We start from the raw sequence: 19,596 nt of genomic DNA on the forward strand, positions 1-19,596 counted from the left end.
GTGGGTTCGAGCCCCGCGTTGGGCTCTGTGCTGACAGCTCAGAGCCTGGAACCTGCTTCGGATTCTGTGACTCGCTCTCTCTCTGACCCTCCCCAGCTCATGCTGTCTCTCTCTCTCTCTCTCTCTCAAAAATAAATAAAACATTTTAAAAAAATAAAAAAAAGAGAGTGACTGGCGGCTGGCTGGTGACGGGGAGCTTGCACAGGATTGTGAACAGGACTCTGTTCAAAAGATGGAGATGACGGTGCCGACTGCGGCCACAGCCCCCTCCGCCAGGGTCCTGGGGGCCTCCTGGAAGGCCGCGGTGGACCAGTTCGTCTCTCTCTGTCAGTGCACACAATGCAAATGCTCGGGTTTGCCCGGAGCACACAGCCAGAGCCTGCCCACTTCCAGCTGCACCGGCCCCCACGTCCCCACACGCCCCCCGGCCCCTCCTGTCCGGTCCTGCCCCCTTGCGCCCCTCAGGCCTCTGGACAGAACGTCCCTCTGCTTTCCCGAGGGCCAAGACCAGGCTTTCCAGACTGTGGCTAACCCGCTGACATCGTCTCCAAGGAGGAATAACACGGGCGTTAGGGCCGCTGGAGCAGGCGGGCGCTCTCAGCTGCCCCTCCCTAGGCAGAGGGCGATTTGCTTCCAGATGCCCTTTGCTAATTAGAAACCCCCTTTAGCGCTCCTGTTATGTAAGACTCCAAGGCGCCACGTGACCCTCTGAAAAGCCAGGCTCGTCTTTAAAAACGTATTTTTAGCCGGGATCAAACGGTGAGATTTTTGCTCAACTTCGCCGCAGCGAAGCCGCGATCCCCTTCGCCTCCCTTCTCGCCCTCTCCTCGGTCTCCCCGGGCCCCGTGCGCCCCCTCCCAGCCCCTGCCGCTCGCTCGGGCCTCTGCAGCCGGGAGGCCGCGGCCNTTCTGGCTGCTCATTGTTCAGTCCTCGTCTCCATGGCGACGGGAGCAGCTGCTCCATTCGGGGCCCTGGCTTGGCTGTGCGGGGCGGCCCGCCCGCCTGTCTGCCCGCCCGGCCGCCCGGCCGGCCGTGGGAGCTGCCAGCAACTCGCCCTCCCGCTGCCCACAGGCCCTGCCAGGCTGGGCGCGAGAAAGCGTGTTTACTAACACCATCCACACGGCTCCCTGGGCACCGCGGCTCTGCCCAGAAGATGTCAGGCCGAGGGCACCGGGAGGTGGGCCCGGAGCCAGGCCGTCTCCAGCCCGGGGGAAAAGCGTCCCTGGCCGGCTGCTGCCCGGGGCTGCCAGCCTCCCTCCGCCGCGCTGGGGGCCACAGGCCCCAGGGAGGCCCTCCCTCAAGCTGTCCTTGCCCTTGCTCGGATGCCTTCCCGCGGCCGCCTCGACGTGCCCGGCCACGGTGCCCACCCTCCCCTGCGTCTCTCAGGAAGGCTGCGCTGACAGGCGGGCTCCGGGAGGCCTTGTCGCCGCCCAGACTGGTGGAGCCACTGGCATGGGAAGCAGTCGTGGCGGTAAATAGAGAATCACAGGGCTGGAGGTGGCCTGGAGACTTCTCAGGCGGGTGGTCTCACTGTGCGGGTGGAGAAGACAAGAATGGTGGGGAGGGGTGGTGGGAAGAGGTTCAGTTCTCAGAGCAGATCACAGACAGCACACGGGGCCTCCTGGCCGCCTGGGCGCCCAGGCCGCATGCTGGCACCCCGCTGTCCTGGGGGCCCGACCCTCTGGGCTGGGCCCTGGTCAGAGTTCCCTGAAGCCCTGAGCCCTTCCTGCCCCTGGTCATCACCCTCCTCTCCCTCTCCCTTGTCCCTCTTCCCTCCTTACCGTCTCTCTAACCAACTGTCTCTCTGTCCCCGACGCCCTCTGGTCCCCCCGCTTCTGCTCGTCTAGGGAGACCTGGGCTGTGCGTGCGTGGGCCAGCGTGTGTCCTGCCCATGGCCTCCGAATTCCTCCCTCAGCATCCAGCCCCGGGTGGATTACACGTTACCCACATCTGAGTCTGAAGCATCAGAGCCAAGGGCCACGTGACCCTGACCTGCACCCCGTTTGGCTCGCCTCCCACGCCCCTCCCAGGCTTCTCTGCCACGCTGGGAATCTCCCCCACTGGGTGTCAGGTTGCCTGATCCCTCGCCAGCCATTATTTCCTTAGCAACTCCTGGTGAATGCACCTCTGGAGGGTTTGGCCAACTCTCTTCTGTTGCTGCGTTCACACAAGAAGCATCTGTTGCGTACCTGTCCTGGGCAGGGACTAGGAATTCCGGTGCAGGCCACGGAGGACCCAGCCTTCCCAAGGCCACTTTGTCCACCCCTGGTTCAGCTTGCTTCCTGGCCACACTCTGTCCCCTGCCTGTGCTGAACTCGGACTTGAGCCTTCGGGCTTTTAAGGCATCCGTGTCTCCTCCCTACGCCCCATGAGGGACAGAGGCGAGCTCTCTCACTTGCACGCAGGCCACGGAACGGAGGCGAGTGCACCTTCTCTTTCAGGGTTTGGTGCCTCAATTCTGATCTGGGCTGTGGACCTCGAGGTTGCCTGTGTCCCGAGGAGAGGGATTGTCAGGCCTCAGTGAATGTATCGAGAAAATAACTGGGAGATTCCCAGGTTCCTGCATGGTTCCCTGCGGTCCCCCTTGAGGTCAGCCCTGCCGCGGACCACGGGTGGTCAAGGGTCTGTAGGGAGATGCGGGGGCTCCCCTATGGGCAGCCCTGAGAAGGGCGTAGGGGATGGCAAAGGGGTCCAGTGTGTGGGGAGCCGACTATGCTGGGCTGGGCGGTCAGGCTTGTGTGTTAGCCATTTACCCGGTGTCCACTCTACCCTGGGCCGTACCTCCCATGCAAGCCTGTCATTTACTCCTCACAGAGACTCTCTGCGGCAGGAGTGATCGACCTGAGTTTGGAGATAGGAAGGTGAGACCCTGTCTCTGAGTCCTGCCCAGGGCGAGCCAGCTGCGGACCAGAAAACTCAGCTCTATTCAACTGAAAAACTCACCTCTCTTTCTGGAACCATCCTCTCTCCCAAGATTTCGGGGTGTCTCTTCTAAAGTATGATCCACAGAACCAGTTGCCCCTGGAGAAATGAACAATGGTGTCCTTAATGACTCCACCTCACAGCCACCCGGTTAGTCAGGCCGCCCCGTCCCTTTCTGGCCACCGAGAGTGGCTTCCTGCCTCCAGGCCTCCACATTGGCCTGCTCCTGGCTCATTTCTCAGCTAATTTCCAGGAGGAGAATCCTAAAGTGCACACTGCTGAAAAATAAAATAAAATAATGGAAAGAAAGATGAAAACATTAAAAATAATAGCAACCCAGCATGTTTGATACGACCCCCACTTATGGGAAATCATATATGCGAGGGCATCTGTGTCTAAAAATTGAGATGCACTGAGAGAGAGACAGAGACAGAGAGACAGAGATTTAGGCCTACGTCCAGTGTCATGGATACCATCGATGTTTGGGTCGGCACTAAGTTCACCTAAGTAACAAGCAAAGCATGATTCTTTTCCAACTGCAAGTCAACCAATTCCTGTGTGTGTGTGTGTGTGTGTGTGTGCGCACGCGTGTGCACGTGTGTGATAAATGTTGGAATAAAAGAGAAAGCCATAGAAAGATATATTCCAGGTTATTAACAGCAGTGATCTAAGGTTGGGGGAAGAATGGAGGGAAAGTCAGAGACAAAAGACTGGCTTTTTCCAATTTATCTTTATATCATTTCACTTGCTACAACACACACGCACATAGACACACGCATTACTTCAGCAACTTAAAGCTAAATTTTTAAAGGACCCAAATCTGATTATGTCTCTTGTTACTTAATATCCTTCAATAGCTCCCCATTGCTCCTGGGAGATCATCCAAATTTGACATGGTTGGCAGGGCTTTTCATAATCTGCCCCCTGTCTGCTTCTGCCTCCCCACGCCTCCCCAGCCCAGCCCCAGCCTGGGTCTCGGCCGAACTGAATTCCACTCAGTGTCTTTGCATGGCCTCCGGCTTCACATCACCGTTTCCTGCCCCTAGAAGCCTCCTTCACACCTTGCTTCCCTTCCCTGTGCCCTGTTGTGTTCACAGAGGGGGCGCTTCCCCGGGCTGTGGGGGAGGAGCGGCGGTTAGGGAAGATGTCTGCCAGGAGGTGTCAAGTGCACTGAGTCTTGTTCTGTGTCTTGCTGGAAGGACTGACCTGCTGGCGAAATGGTTGTGGAGGAGACTTGGGCGTTGAAATGCATGGTAACCAGATCTCCTTTCCAAGGGGCTGTGCCTTCTGTTCCATTACGAGCACACCTGACCGTCTCAGAGCCCCACTGCCAGGTGAACCCAGGGCAAGACAGACAGCGTCTCTGGCTTTTGACACTGGTGACTTCAATAAAAGGCTACCATTAATGTTTGGAAATAGAAGGCAGAGCCAATTTGAAGAAGACCCCGAATACCCACAAGAGAGAAAGCCTTGAAAGGACTTGGGCAAATGGGCCCAGGAGAGAAGAGTCATGGGCACTTTGGTATTTTCCGATTGAAGATTTGAGAACGCTTCCACAGGAATGACACTCCCCCAGAAGATAGGATTCAGAGTCCTCGGGGCTCTGGCTGGTGACCTTAGACAAGCCCATGACCTCTCTGAGTCTGAGTTTCCTCCTCTGTGTAGGTTTACATATTCTTTAAAAGCCCTTCTGTCCTTTAAATTGGTAGGATCTCTGTTTGAGAGCTCACGATTCAGCCCCATTGTGACTGAAATGCCAGAGTCACAACTGTAGCGTTTTCAGTGGAGAAAGATTAAATTAAAACGAATACTTTGCACTTTGATACCCAAACCAGAATGATCAACAGATAACACATCTTGGCAGCAACCCGTAATTTAAACAAAGGTGTGTGAAATGAAGAAATGTTGAAAATCATTTCAAAATCCTATAATCGTTCAGTGCCGAGCTTACCCAATTCTGTGTGGGTGCGTTTTTAAAGCACTGGCTTTTATAGATTTTAGCTGCTATTATTTGAACCTAGCTGGCATCATGTGCAGAATTGGGAGTTATTGTAGTCAGTGCATAAACTGAAAGGAATCAGCCCAGGGGACACAGTTTTTATGCTTATTTATGGGAAAATGCTGTTTAACTAACCTTGAAGTAAAATCTCCTGGAAAAAAAAAATCTTTCTTGTGCCTTGCAAAGACTTTCCCCTGAAATACAAAAGGAAAGAAAATGGGATTTAAAAAAAATTAAAAATAAGTTTGTGTGCAAAGAGTCATTTTCTTCCCTTCTAATTGGGTATATACGTGAACTTGAAATTATAAAGAGGCCATGTTGAGTAAAGTAGCTGTGGGGGTGGGGGGTGGGGGTAGGGAGACCCCTGACAGCCTGATTCTGTGACCAGGAAGACTTTGGTAGGGATCCTTCCAGAAAAGTTCACCAAAGACTTGACTTTTCTCTTTTCTTTTCCTTTCCTTTCTTTTCTTTTCTTTTCTTTTCTTTTCTTTTCTTTTCTTTTCTTTTCTTTTCTTTTCTTTTCTTTTCTTTTCATTTCTTTTCTTTTCTTCTCTTTTCTTTCTTTTCCCTTCTTTCTTTTTCTTTCTTCCTTCCTTTCAGAGGCTAGGGAGCGTTTCAATACACTCACACTACCGGTCGAGCCACATTCTCAAAAGTCTCTTACACCAACAACCAATTCCAGCAGGTTCTCCAGCTTCATGCTAGTAGCAACAAGAGTTTGTGAGCTGGAAAGGGCCTTAGAAATAGTCTGAACCTTAATTTACAAGCAAGGAAACAAAGCCCAGAGAAGAGAGGGAAAAGCCGAAGGAAAAGACCCAGGGAACCAACGCTGAGCCTAAGGCTCTCCTCGACTTTGCGCAGTGGATGGTCAACTCGGGGATGGACGGGGGCTCCGACCATGGAAGATTTCCTGACCTCTTCTGCTGGGAAGAGGGCTTCCATGGAGGCCACAGGCCAGAGGGATGGGGAAGGAGGCCATGGACGGGAAGGGGCTGGCGTGGGCAACGCTGTGCAGCACAGGGGTCAGGGTTCACATCTGAGTCCCAGCCCCGTGGACCCTGTTGTGCCTCTGACATCACACCTGTGACTTACAGGTAAAGACCTGTTCAACCCCCTGGAGAAAGCTCGGGGGGAGAGCTCCATCCTCTGTGTCCACGTGGTGAGTGGATGCTTCTCAGGCCTTGTGGACAGGCGAGGCCATGATGGGATTGGAGCCGTGGTCAGCGGCTTGTCCCCAAGGCCCCCAGCGTGCCGGGCCTGCACCCAGCCTTCAGAAGGTTCAAAGCCACACGTAGGACAAAATGCAGGATCTTGAGGATCTTCGGTCCCCAGGACTCATTATGTCTTACACACACCATCTTGGGAGGCAGAGAGAGACGATAGAAGGGTCCCACGGTTTGGCTCTGGGTGACTGGGGTGAGTTCCTTAACCCGTGTGGTCCCCAGTTCTGCATCCGGGAAACACAGGGAGGAAGGTCTTCCTCAGGGGGCTGTGGAGGAGCCGAGGGAACTAGGCAGTGCCTGCGAAGCAGCAAGCACTGGCGTGGCTTGTGTGTGTCCCTGGGGCCCCCACCCGCACTGCCGTCCCCCTGAGTCTTACTGTCCACTCCCAATCTCGCCACTTCCCCTGACTCGGGGGCCACGTCTGTCCCCTGAAACCTTGGGTCCTGCTCCAAGGCCCCTACTCAGGAGACTGGGTGCAACCTTTCTTCCAGAGGGAACAACTGCGTCCATCAGTCACTTAGTGGCTTAAGTGTGGTGCCTTCTGCTCAGCTCCTTTGCCTCGTTCAGCCGTGCAAACAAATGGCCGTGATTTTGAAGTTTTTTTCACTTCAGCACTATGTGACCACGGGCCACTTACTTCAACAGCTCTGTGCGTCTTGCACGTGAAACGGCCCAGAGCCTGCCCCGTGGTATTCGCTCGATGAACGGTGCACTGTTGTTAGTCTTATTAGACCGTAAGCACGTGGAGCGGGGAGTCTGTGTGTTGCTTGGTCCTCTCGAAGCCCATGTTTGGTGTGGCACTAGCGCTTAGCACAGCACTTTGGACAGAGCGTGGAAGGTGGGTTGGAATGGAGCCAGGCCCTGGAGTCAGCACTGTCCAGGAGAGAGACCCAGCCTCAGATCCGCCTCCGCCGCGGGATTAGCCTGACCCCTGTTTGCATCGGAGCCCTGACGCCCACCCACCGTGTGATGTCAGGCAGCTCAACATGGCTCAGGGTAGTTTCATACCAACTTCAGGTGTGAAACACCGACCCTTTGGCAGGGACCACGGAGCAGTAGCTTGAGTGGCGACAGCGAGGGTGGTGGTCTCTGAGGCTTCTGCAGGGGGGTCCAGTCCCCCGGGTACAGGCAGAGCTGTCCTGAGGGAGCAACAGAAGCACCCGGCTCGGTGCGGCACGTTTCCTCAGCCATATGGCGGGAGGGACACGAATACAGTTGTCTGTGTACAACTGTAACCAACGGTCTGCGACAGGTGGTTGTATCCTGCAGTGGCGGGACTGTGGGAGTCAGGACAAACCCTAGTTGCCCCAGGGCGTAGGCTGGAGAAGGACAGAAGCCAGTGGAAATGATACAACAATAGCCATGGGAGCTGTACCAACCTTGCTTACAGAAAAAGCTGACCACCGGGAATTGGGGACTGCCTGGCAGAGGGAAGATGATAGTCCCTTATGCCTCAATTTCCTCTTCTCTAAAATTTAGGGATTAGGCTGGTTCACGGCTGAAGGCCTTTCTAGACTCACCATACCAAGATTCGAAGACAGATGCCCTTCCACACCCACCAGTTGGCTTTTTAAGACTTTGGCCAAAAGGTCTCTTGTTAACAGCGTTTCTGATGCTCCCTGTGCATCTGACCCTGTTACTCCCCAGCTTAGAACCTTATGGCTTTCTGTTGCCCATAACATACCCTCCACTGCTTGGACCGGGCTTTCCGGCCCCTGGTGCTCTGGCCTGTGCCCTTTCCCCTTTGTGTCAGCATTCCCAGACCATGCTGGGATGCTTCGTCCTCTGTGCTTCCCCAGGCTCATGCTGTTCCCATGACCTGAAACGCCCTTCCTGTGCTTTTCTCCTGACTCAGTCAGCCCCGGAGTGGACTCCCCAGGAAGCAACCAGGGACATCTTCCGCCCTTCCCAGCTCCGGGTGCTGGTCCACCAGGCCCTCCCCACGCAGGCCTCAGGCCGGCGCTTATCACACTGTGTGGGATGGAGAGGTCTTAAGGCCTGTCTTTCCTATTAACCAGGGAGCTCCTGAGGGCCCCTCCTCACTGGCACAGAAGAAGGAAGAAAGAAGTGAGAGAAGGCAAGAAAGTTTGGGGGTGGGCACAGTTCGGAGGGGGCAAGGAAGATGGAGGTTTGGGCAAGGAAGGGAGGGAGGGAGGCCAGGAAACAAAGAAAGCAAATGGAGGAGCAAGCAGTGACTTCACTCTTCTGGGCCTCACTTCCACATCTTTAAGATGGGTATGGGAACCTCCCTGCCTAAGAGCTTCATAGTTAGGACCAAAAGAAGGTCAAGAGAAAGCATTGAGCTATCAGATCATAATCTTGGGGATAATGTCCATTATTACAAATGAAAGAAATCACCCAGTGTGTGCACTAGGGACAGCTTCTTTGGTGGTTATTGAGACAATTCAAGGTCAAGTAAATAATACCCCCAGCATCCTGCTGGCCTGTAATAGGCACTCAACAGGTAGTAGTTATATTATTTCAGTGATTATTATTATTGGCCTTCTGAAGGCACGTCTACCAGGAAAATCTGACTTCTTTCTTTTTTTAATTTTTAATGTTTATTTATTTACTTTTGAGAGAGAGACAGAGAGACAGGATCAGAGAGAGTATGAGCAGGGAAGGGGCAGAGAAAGAGGGAGACACAGAATCCAAAGCAGACTCCAGGCTCTGAGCTGTCAGCACAGAGCTGCACGTGGGGCTCGAACTCACGAACCGTGAGATCATGACCTGAGTCAAAGTCGGACATTCAACTGAGCCACCCAGGAGCTCCAGGAAAACCTGACTTCTACACTTGGCCTGAGTTTCTGAAAATCTGGCCCTCCTTTCTACAGACTTCTCTGGGGCGTCAGACCCTGAGCTAGGCCTTGGGGCACAAAGTTCAAGAGAACACTGTCTTTGCCATCATGAATTTATGTGCAGTGATATCACAGCATCAGGAAATGCCAGAGCGTTCGGGGCCCTCCAGTCACCTGACTCCACTGTCTCCTTCTGCAGGTAGAGAGGGTTGAACCCCAGAGAGGAGCAGCCAAGGGCCCCTCCACCCAAGGTCACGCCTTCCCTAACGGCAAAGCCAGAAAGAAGGCAGCTCATTTCCAAGCACTGGCGTAGAACTCGCTCTGCCCAAGTATGAGGAGGAACAGCAAAGATCAAGGACGATGGAAGTGGACGCACATGACCGATGTGCTCGGAGGGCGGAGAGAGGAATAATTTTCCCATTTGTCTTTTAAGTCATCTCTGAGTTGCTTTTCGGAATCAGTCACATGTTTCAGTTTGGTCCTCGTGGTGCTCGGCTTTTGCCATCAACAATGGCACAATTTGTGCAAATTAACTAGAATGTACTAAAGTTGTAGCCGGCTCTCAGGAGGGCTTGGAAACCATTCTGTGTCGTAACGTGTAGTCATTACTCATAATATGTTCAAAACGTGCTCCTTGGAACCCCAGCTTGAAATACCCAGAGATCAATTTTCAATAGGCTGGCAAATAGACGACATTAAACATTATTCATAGAAACGGTGTTTATTTAATCTTTAATGCCACCTAATGCATTTCGGTCAGAGTTATCAGTTCATGTTCAGGCTTTATTGCGTGGAAAATGGATGTGCTATTAATAAGTCAATACACAAAACAAATATGGTTTCAATTGGAAATCATTAGGTTGCATTAAATGGCCAATGAAATCCTTAGGCAGGATTTGTTTTATTTTGTTTGTAAGGAGGGAAAGGAGCCCTGACAGGCATTTCTTCGCTCGGTAATGAGGAGGAATGATTGGCTTCTGCCGAGCAGTGGCTTACAGCAGAGGCCTCGCTTTCTGCTCAGGTTGGAAATTGGGAAGTGCCTTTCCCCGCATGGCCATTCACAGCTGTGGACCCAGTCCGCAGCGCAGCTTGCTTTGGAGAGGGACCGGGAGCCACTGTGCACATGACACAGGAGCGCAGGCCCCTTCCCCTCCCCCGCGCTGGCCATGGTGGGCCTCGGCCGGTCCTGCAAACGGCCAGCGCCGTGGGAGCTCTGACCTGGGCTCAGCTGCTCTCGGGGCTCACCAGCAGCCCCCGTGAAAGAATGTGCACGTCTTTACCTGATGAGAAGCTCATCAGGAGCGAACAACAGCCTCCGGAGACCGAAAGCAGGGCCTTTGTCAAAGAGGAGATTCCTGGGTGAATGCAACGGCGTGGGGGCCCCGGGCCCTTGTCGTGAGATGGGAGTGGAATGGGAAGCTGAATGGATCTAAGATCCAAGCCCTGCTCCCTCCATCCATTATTCCTGTGACCTGGGGACAGTGACCGGGTGGTCCGCTCTTCAGCGGGATGACTCTGTGAGGTGATGCATGCCGGCTTCCACGCCCAGAGCAGGGCTCCATCCACATTCGTGTCCTCCTCGCCACCCGGGGAATCTGTGCTTCTCTGTGTGTGTGTTTTCCTCCCGAATCTTGTCCTTGGTCTCACTCAAGTGCAAGGACTATTCAGGACTGAACCAAAATAGACGGACGTTGGGTGCAACCCCAGTATTTGTAAGGAATGGTGTCCATGTTTAACTCGTCGAAGGCTGATGTGACAATGTCTCACTTACACTCGGTGGCGAATCTGCTGTCCCTACAGCTGAGGACGCGAGGCTGGCACGATGCCCCACCGACAGGGGCCCCATCGCTGGGAATCCCTGGGTTGTGTCCGTTTCAGTGAGCGGGTCAGCTTGGACCAGAGATCGCCCCTCCGGCCATCAGTTTCCCAGCTGTCAAAACGTGCGTGGTGGACAGCCAGTCAGGCTCTAGGAAGTTCCAGCAGAGGTGAATTCTGAGGCTCACCGTTGCTGAGGAACTTGCTCCCAGTAAGCAGAGGCTCTGACAGTGAGAGGGACTGCGCTCCTCTGAGTCCATGTCCAGCAGCGATGCTGCAGATGATAGTTAGCCACGGGGAGGCAGAGAATCTTCCCAGTAGTTCAATCTACTCAGCTAAAAAAAAAAAAAAAAAAAATTGTAACAACTAACACTTGCATGGCACGCACTGTGTATCCAGCAAGGATCTGAATGCTTTAACGCAAGGCGTTCTTCCATCCCCATTTCACAGGTGAGGAAAGTGAGGCACAGAGAGGTTAAGCAACTTCCCGAAGGTCACACAGCAGGGAGTGGTGGGCCTGGGGTTAGAACACAGGTCTTGCTCCAGAGTCCCTCCTCTTAAATCACTATTCTACTCCTCATGGGGTAAACATGCACTTCTGCTCGGGGAGATGGTTCACTTCTCAGAATTCTGGTGGATCCGGGGCAGCTCTGCCCTGGGGGGGGGGGGGGGGGGCAGGCCCTATGACCTTGCAGAGCTCTTCGGTCTCTTTGAGCTAAGTGTGTTTATTTCAACTACCTGCAGGGATTGGATGAGGAATTAGAAATTGGGAGCAACGTTGCTCAATGTTGACCAGAACACTCGGCAAGCGGCTGAGCGCCCATCGTGCTGTTACTATGATTTCAATATAAGGGGAAGGAAAGCCCGATGCACCTTTCTGGCTGGTGGTTTGCACCTGGTGGAACCCGAGTGGTGATTCTCAGGGCAGGCGGTGTCCCCCGAAGTGGTGGGTGCTCACACCCCGCCGTGCAGGACCCCCTCTTCAGCGTGGCCACCAGTGGCTCGCGGTCCGCCCGTGGCTGAATGGGCTCCTCCTAACGGAGCTCTGGAGTCCGGTCCATCTGGATTCCGATCCTGACCCTCCTTCTTCCTGCGCACCGTGCCCTGTACTCCGGTGAGCCTCCGTTTCTGGAGGCGGGACATGTTCATAATCCCATTTGCCTTGCAGAGTGCTTGTCGGGATTAAGGGAAACCCGGTGGTAACCAGAGCGCCTGACACACGCTAAGAATTTGGCGAGCGGCGGCGATGCCCGCATTTTTCACCCGCTTTGCGAAGTCTGTGCTGCGTGGTGCTGAAATCTCTTCCTCTGGGCCTTCCACTCGCTGCTTCTTGTCCGTCCCCGGGGGACCACACAGCTTAAGGCTAATCCCCCTTCCACATGACAGCCCTCAGGCCTGTGAAGGCGGTTTGTGCGTGTGTCCTGAATGTTCTCGTCTCCCGGCAAAGCGGCCCAAGGGCTTTCCCGATTTTTCCTGTGCCCCATTTTTGCTCATTTTGCCAGACTGTGGTCCACCCGTTCGGAATCTGTGCGGTTGAGTTTTCTTTTTCAGATTGTGGTCAAACCCTGGGTGTTTTCAATAATCCCGAGGCCTGGGAAGGAAGCAGATATCAAACACTGTGTCTGCAGGGGCAGCCGCTGACATGCTGAAAGATGGCGAGCGCGACACAGAAGCAAAATGACAGCCACGGCTTTCGCTTGACCTCTGGGGAACCGGAGAGTAATTTAGGGCTCGAAATGCGGGATGCAAATGAGTGTCTGCCTCCTCCCTGGCTTCAGGAGAATGGCTTTCATTTTCTGAGGTGATTACAGTAAATTACACCGGGAAGAGAGAATCTAGAACGGTGCCTCAAAGTGCCGTGAGTTAATGGACGAGCACTCGACATACATACGTGTGTTTTGGACGCAGAAGAGAAAGATGGAGACGGAGAGAGAGTACGTAATAGATTAATTAGGAACAGAAAATAGCTCGTCCCCACCTTTATTGTGACAGTTTCTGAGTGCCTATGTCTCAAGTATAGGAATAATATGGATAATCGTTAACACTCACTTTACCTGGGGCTTCTAGAATTGAATATATTATCCTAATATAACTTTCATAGATACTTAATACCAGTGACAGCTTCCTCTGAGTCTCGAACGTATCGTGAATTAACGTGCGGTGAAGCCAAATTAAGAATGTGAACCGGGTGATAGTTTCTCTTGTAAAAAGAGGGTCTGGTATGCGCCCGACTTCCCAGGATGAACTGTAAAAAAAGAGATATTAGAAGCTGCTAGAGCAGGGGAAGCGTGTTTCACATTCTTCACCCTGAGTCCAGAGAGGGGCCAGGAAATTGATATAAGGGCAGCAATATAAGACAGGAGAGGAAAAGTTCAGTGAATGAGGATCATTTAACCCAAGAAGCCCGACCCAGGGGGTCTAATCACAATGTTGGGGGACGTGAATGGGTGTCATTCAGAAGAGAGCCAGGCTTTGTCTCCGCAGGCTGAGAACAGATTAGGCAGGGAAGGAATGAAATCACAGCACCAAGAACGAAGGTGAGCCTCAGAAGGTTCTGGGAGCAAGCGTGGGCATCTACAAAGGATGACTTAGGGAGTCAGGAAATTGCTTTGGCTAGAAAATTTCTACCTTCAGACTCGTCTTCCCAGAATGATATAGCTGGAGTCCCGCTCGGAAGTGGATCAGGTGACTTTGACTTTGGGTCTCCGTGGAATTTTCCCTCCATTTGCTCCTTGGGAATGTCTCCCGACAGTGAGGGTGCGGGGACCCGAGGAACTTCCTAAGGGAGGGGGCTGATGGGACTTCTTGGGAGCCGGCACCCACAGGCAGACCATGCAGGGCTCTGCAGAGAGCACACCGTCCAGGGGTCTCCGGCAGAAGGCTGCTCAGATTCTAGAGGGCAGGCCCAGGCTCCCTTTGCTTCCAAGCCGGCTCGGTGCTGTTCAGCCTCAGAGGAAATTGTAAAACTCTAAAGTGAGAAGGGCCTTTGCCTTTTAGTCACTCTTTTCTTCTTGGTAACTCAGAAAAAAAAGACTAGTTAGCTTTCTAAATGATTTCACACACACACACACACACACACACACACACACACACACGCTTACATAATTGGACATAATGGGCACTGCATCTCCCAGAAGGCACAGGCTGTGGACCCATCGAGACCTGGGACTGACTCCTGAATTTACCCCTTACCAGCTGTGGGACCTCGGGAAAGTCCTATTTGACCTTCAGTTGCTTTATTTACGAAAGGAATGAAAGCAATGTACTTACCTTTCGGGGGTTTTCTTAGGATTAAAAAAAATTTTTTTTAATGTTTATTTATGTTTGAGACAGAGAGACAGAGTGTGAGCAAGGGAGGGGCAGAGAGAAAGAAAGGGAGACACAGAGTCGGAAGCAGGCTCCAGGCTCCGAGCTGTCAGCACAGAGCCCGAGGATTGTTCTTAGGATTAAATGAAGTAGCCTATGTGACACTTTTGAGATCTGATGTCCCGTGTATGTTCTAAAATGGTTTCCTTCTCTTTCTTTCTTTCTTTCTTTCTTTCTTTCTTTCTTTCAAAATTCACATGTGACAGAAATGGTAAATGCTTCTAGGGAATGCTGGAAAAAGTTCATGGCTTAGCCATGCCAGCAAGCACAGAGACTTCAGATTGAGACTGAACAGATGATTAAGCTCATGTATCTATATCCATATAGATTATATATATATATATGTGCATTGATTACATATGTTAGCGCCCACGCATCTCTGATTCGGCACATATACTACAATAGAAACAGACCCCGTCCCATCCAATCTCTTGTATTTTCAGATGCGGCCCAGGAAAACTGGCTGACATGTCCAACATGACTCGTTTCTGGCCTCTATAAATCAGGAACTTCTGGCTCCCAAGGCCATTCTCTCCTACTCACATACATGCACGCACCCGCACGCACACACACACACACACACACACACACACACACACACACACACATCCCATGTTCTTCCAAAAATGACATCTGGTCTGGAATCACATTGCACAATGTGGTTCTTTCTTTTTCTCTTTCTGCGCGCACTCCATTACTCTTGCCGCCCAAGTGTTTGCACTGGGATTTTGCCCCCTGGACTTTCTCAGAAGAAGGGGATAATGGTGAGCCATGGGTCAGGCCCTCCGGGGTGCATAGCCCGCTCTGCTACGGGAGCAGGGACGCGCAGGGCTTCAAAGCAGCCCCGGCCTCCATGCCCCGAGGATCCAGAGCCCTTCTGGTTTCTCTTTAACACACCAGCGCTCTAATATAAAAACTGTCTGTAACCAAAGTCAGTTTTGGGGGCACCTGGGTGGCTCAGTCAGTTAAACGTTCGAATCTTGGTTTTGGCTCAGGTTACCATCTCACCGTTTGTGAGTTCAAGCCCAGCATCGGGCTCTGTGCTGACCATGCGGAGCCTGCTTGGGATTCTCTCTCCCCATCCCCCTCTCTGCCCCTGCCCTGCTCTCTCTGTCTCTCTCAAAATAAATACATAAACTTTTAAAAAGTGAATTTTTAGGTAAAGCTGGGGTCCCCTTGCTTGGGAGGCAGATGAATGTGGACTGGCTAGTGGAATTGGGTGTGAAATGGCCACGCACGAGTGTCCTGGGCAGCACACTAAGCTGTGGCCCTTGAGAGTTTGAGGAGGCACAGCCCAGCCTCCCCGCCTCCCGTCTGGGGTCGCAACAGGCCCCCAAGGTCACACCCGACCGCACCACTGTGTCTCTCCGGACAACAGGAGCTCTCTCTTCCCCTGCTTACTCCATCACAGGTTCTACCAACAAGGCTAATAACAACTCCCATTTTCTGAGCACGTGTGGTGAGTTCTGCCCTGGGCATACATTATTTCATTTAATCCCCACAACAATCCTCAGAGGGCGCTAGTTGAAAGTCGGGAAACTGAGGCTCAGAGAGATTAAGTGATTTGCCCACAGATTTAAAACCCAGGTCCTTGTAATTCCATTAAAACAACCCTAGTTTCTCTACTCATGCCCAGACTCGGGGCTTCTAGAAGGGTCAGATGGGCCTCACAGTGAGAGACAAGCAGGGCTTGGGTCCTCATGACATCATCTTGTCTCTCTCGTCCACCGCCACCAGGGGCCACCACTTTGTGGAGTGGGGAGGTCCTTCTGTGGCCTTAGAGGCCCAGCAAGGGTAGAGGGGTCCTCTGTCACCTTTCCCAGAAAGCTCAACGTGTCCCCATAGAACGTAGTCTTATGGATTTTTTTTTTTTAGCTTAATGACCTTCATGTTAAAATCACTCAATCAGCAAATATTTTGGGGCTAGATCTGGCTTCTTGAAGGACGTGAGGGCGCTTTGTTCATCCTTCTGTCCCCAGTGTCTGACACTCGGCAGAACTTCAGTAAATGTTTGCTCAAAGAATGAAGAAGTACCTTCTCTGTGCCAGGCACTGGGCAGGGACGATGGGGAACAGGATGAACAAGATACAGAACCTTCTTCCAGGAGCCCAAAACCTAGGTCAGATGAGACAATGCTATGGATTGAATGTTTGTGCCCCCACCGCATTCCTCTGTTGAAATCTCAGTAGGATGGTCTTTGGAGGTGGGCCTTCTGGAAGGTAATTAGGTTAAGAGGGTGGAGCTCTCAGAAATGAGATTAGTGCCCTTGTAAGTAGAGGATGATGGGAACACACAGCAAGAAATCTGCAAGCCTAGAAGAGGGCTACACAAGAACCCCACTGGGCTGGCGCCCTGACCTCAGCTCAGAGCTGAGGAGGAAGAAGCCATTTTTATTGCTGAAGTCATACCGTCTGTGGGATGTAGCAACCCAAGCCGACTAAGGTGGAGGCAAGGTGCGTTTGCACCCGGAAATTCCATTAACAGCGCACTACCCATGTTAGGGGTCAAGTGAGTTTTACTGTCAGAAAATTCAAAAGAGAGAAAGGTCCCCTGGGGTCAGAAGGCTCCTGGCGGACGTGAGGAATCTGGATTCATGTGGAGATCTAATTTGTGTGGCAGGGTCCTCACCAGAGGAAGAACTTTTTGGTGTTCAGGTCTGGGGGGCGGGGATCTTTCTCGGGTGCTGATAGGATTCAGGAGGCAAGGTGGGAACGGGGTGTGTGCGTGTGTGTCGGAGGCGTCTTTTCTTGCACCAGGAGAGAGATTGGACCTAATGATCTCTCCTGTGTCTCTGTCTCTAGTTCCAACACTAAGTCAGGGGAGGGCTTTCCGGCTTGTTGTTTAGAACCAAAACCAGGGGCACATGGGTGGCTCAGTCGGTTAAGCGTCAGACTTCGGCTCAGGTCATGATCTCACGGTTCGTGGGTTCGAGCCCCGTGTCGGGCTGTGTGCTGACAGCTCAGAGCCTGGAGCCTGCTTTGGATTCTGTGTCTCCCTCTCTCTCTGCACCTCCCCCACTCATGCTCTGTCTCTCTCTGTCTCAAAAATGAATAAACTAAAAAATAAAATAAAAAGAACCAAAACCAAAGCCAAACTCCCGTACCCACAAGGTGTCATCAAGGACTCTTCTAGAATGGTGACTAGAATTCCCTCATGCTGATTTCCATTCTCTGTTGCCTCTGCTGTAAAATCCTCAATCCCAGGTGGTTCTTGGGAAGGGGGAGGGAGCCTACATTCTCATAGACGCATGGGCTCAGGAGGCACCTCTCGGAGCTGGTCATTTCCGCTTCTAGGAGGATATTGGAGCCCCCTTGTGCCCCGAAAGGATCTGCGCTGTGGGAGCACACCGCAGTCCTCTGGGATGTGGGCCTGGAGCCAGGCTCCTAGCTGGACATAAAAGCCCAAGTCCCATGGGACGATGGCGCTTTCTGTCAGGGAGCAGGGGAAAGGTGACCCTGGGCGGTCAAGGCCTCCTTGTTTGAGAATCGCTCCTGGAGATCTTTCTCCTTCTCTGCCTCCTCCCAGAGGGCGCCTGGGGACCCTGGGCATCCTCTCGCCACGAGGTAGGTATCCATTGTGCAGGTGAGGACTGAGCCCTGTGCTCTTGAGTATATTTGCTCAAGGTTCCAAATTGAGTGTGGGGTTATGTTTGGGAACAAAATCAAGTCATCTTAAAAATTCTGTATTCTGGGGCGCCTGGGTGGCTCAGTCGGTTGGGCATCTGACTTCGGCTCAGGTCATGATCTCACTGTTGGTGGGTTCGAGTCCCGTGTCGGGCTCTGTGCTGACAGTTCAGAGCCTGGAGCCTGTTTCAGATTCTGTGTCTCCCTCTCTCTCTGCCCCTCCTCTGCTCACGTGCTCGTGTGCTCACTCTCTCTCTCAGAAATAAATTTAAAAAAACATTTAAAAACTTATGTATTCAGAAGCATATACCCCTTCTAAAAACCTAGCATGCAAATGTTCGCCCACACCCAGTTTTCAGGTGAAGTCACTGAAAGAGACCATGGTAAGAGGTGAGATGAAGTGAGAGGAGAATTGAGCGAAGAAGTCACCGCTGACTGCACAGGGGCCTGTTCCACAGCTGCTTCAGAGATGACAAAATTATTTTGTTGTTGGGTGGATAGTGAAAGGGGTCACATGGCGGGTGGAGATTAGTAAAATGGAGATCCTGGGAGGCTTCTTGGAGGAGGCAGTATTTGAACAAGATCTTGAAGAAAGGGCTCAGCAACTGTCCATCTGTCCCTCTCAGATGAATGAATGAATCTACTATTCATTCACTGATTCATCACTTATAAAGCACTGAGTTCCTACCATGTGCCAGGCACCTTCCCGTACATTCCTTGTTTAATTATAGCCCTCTGTCAGGTAGGTTAACAGTATCCCAAATTTACAGATAAAAATGCTGACTCCAGGCGACAAAATTCTTCTCCTTTTACCCCATTCCAGTTTGCCTCATCTTACATCAGGGAAGAAACATCTGCTTATCTTAAAGGCCCCCGCCCTTTGCTTCCCCACTCCCCTGCCTCTTTTTACCTCTCCCCTCCAACCCCCTCCAGCCACTACAGCCTGAGCTCGCTGAGATCTGAGCAGGTCACGTTCCATGCCCCTAACTCCACAGGCCTTCCCACTGACCTGGGACAAGTCCCACTTCTTGACTGCTGTGGTCTAGACCTCACACGACCTACAGTTACTGACTTCACCTTGGTACATCTCCTCTCACTAACTTTTAGTTCAGCTGCAGGCAGCCCACTGTTCTCTGAGCACCTCTGGATTTTCCCCTTCTGGGTGTTTGCCCCCCCCCCCATTTAAAATTCCTCATCCCATCAACGGACAAATGGATCAAGAAGATGTGGTTTATTTATACCATGGAATACTACATGGCAGTGAGAAAGAATGAAATCTGGCCACGTGTAGCAACGTGGATGGAACTCAAGGGTGTTATGCTGAGCGAAATAAGTCAGGCAGAGAAGGACAAATACCATATGTTTGCACGTATAGGAGGATTGGGAGGAACTTAACTGAGGACCGTGGGGGAGAAGAAGGGGGAAAATAGCGGGGGAGGGAGAGAGAGGCAAACCATGAGAGACTCTTGAACGCTGAGAACAAACTGAGGGCTGATGGGGTTGGAGGGGAGAGGAAGGGGGGTGATGGGCGTGGAGGAGGGCACTTGTGGGGATGAGCGCTGGGTGTTTTATGGAAACCAACCTGACAATAAACTATTTGTAAAAAAAAAAAATTAAATTAATAAATAAAAATAAATAAATAAAATCCCTCATCCCACTGATGATGGCTTCGCTGCACATTACAAATATGTTAAGTTGAATTCAGCTTCCTTCAGGAAGTGTGGAGATGGGCAATTTTCCAGACCGCCTGGTACTTCCTGGAACCAAGGACCGTAAGTACAGCCCAAACCCGGGCATGGGGGGCTGGGAGCTTTTTCAGGATGGTCGTTCGGGGTAGACAAGGACCCTGT

At 52.3% G+C, this 19,596-nt stretch overlaps 1 long non-coding RNA gene across 1 annotated transcript; it reads left to right on the plus strand.

Moving 5' to 3' along the window:
* The first annotated feature begins 979 nt into the window (after nt 1-979).
* LOC144220701 (uncharacterized) lies at nt 980-3,261 on the plus strand. Its single transcript, XR_013331828.1, has 3 exons — nt 980-1,471; nt 2,442-2,589; nt 2,815-3,261. It is a non-coding gene; the product is annotated as an uncharacterized LOC144220701 (long non-coding RNA).
* Nucleotides 3,262-19,596: the final 16,335 nt, after the last annotated feature.

The sequence above is a fragment of the Crocuta crocuta genome, unplaced genomic scaffold (genome assembly GCF_008692635.1).
Source record: "Crocuta crocuta isolate KB4526 unplaced genomic scaffold, BGI_CrCroc_1.0 scaffold129, whole genome shotgun sequence".
In the NCBI taxonomy this organism is placed as follows: Eukaryota; Metazoa; Chordata; class Mammalia; order Carnivora; family Hyaenidae; genus Crocuta; species Crocuta crocuta.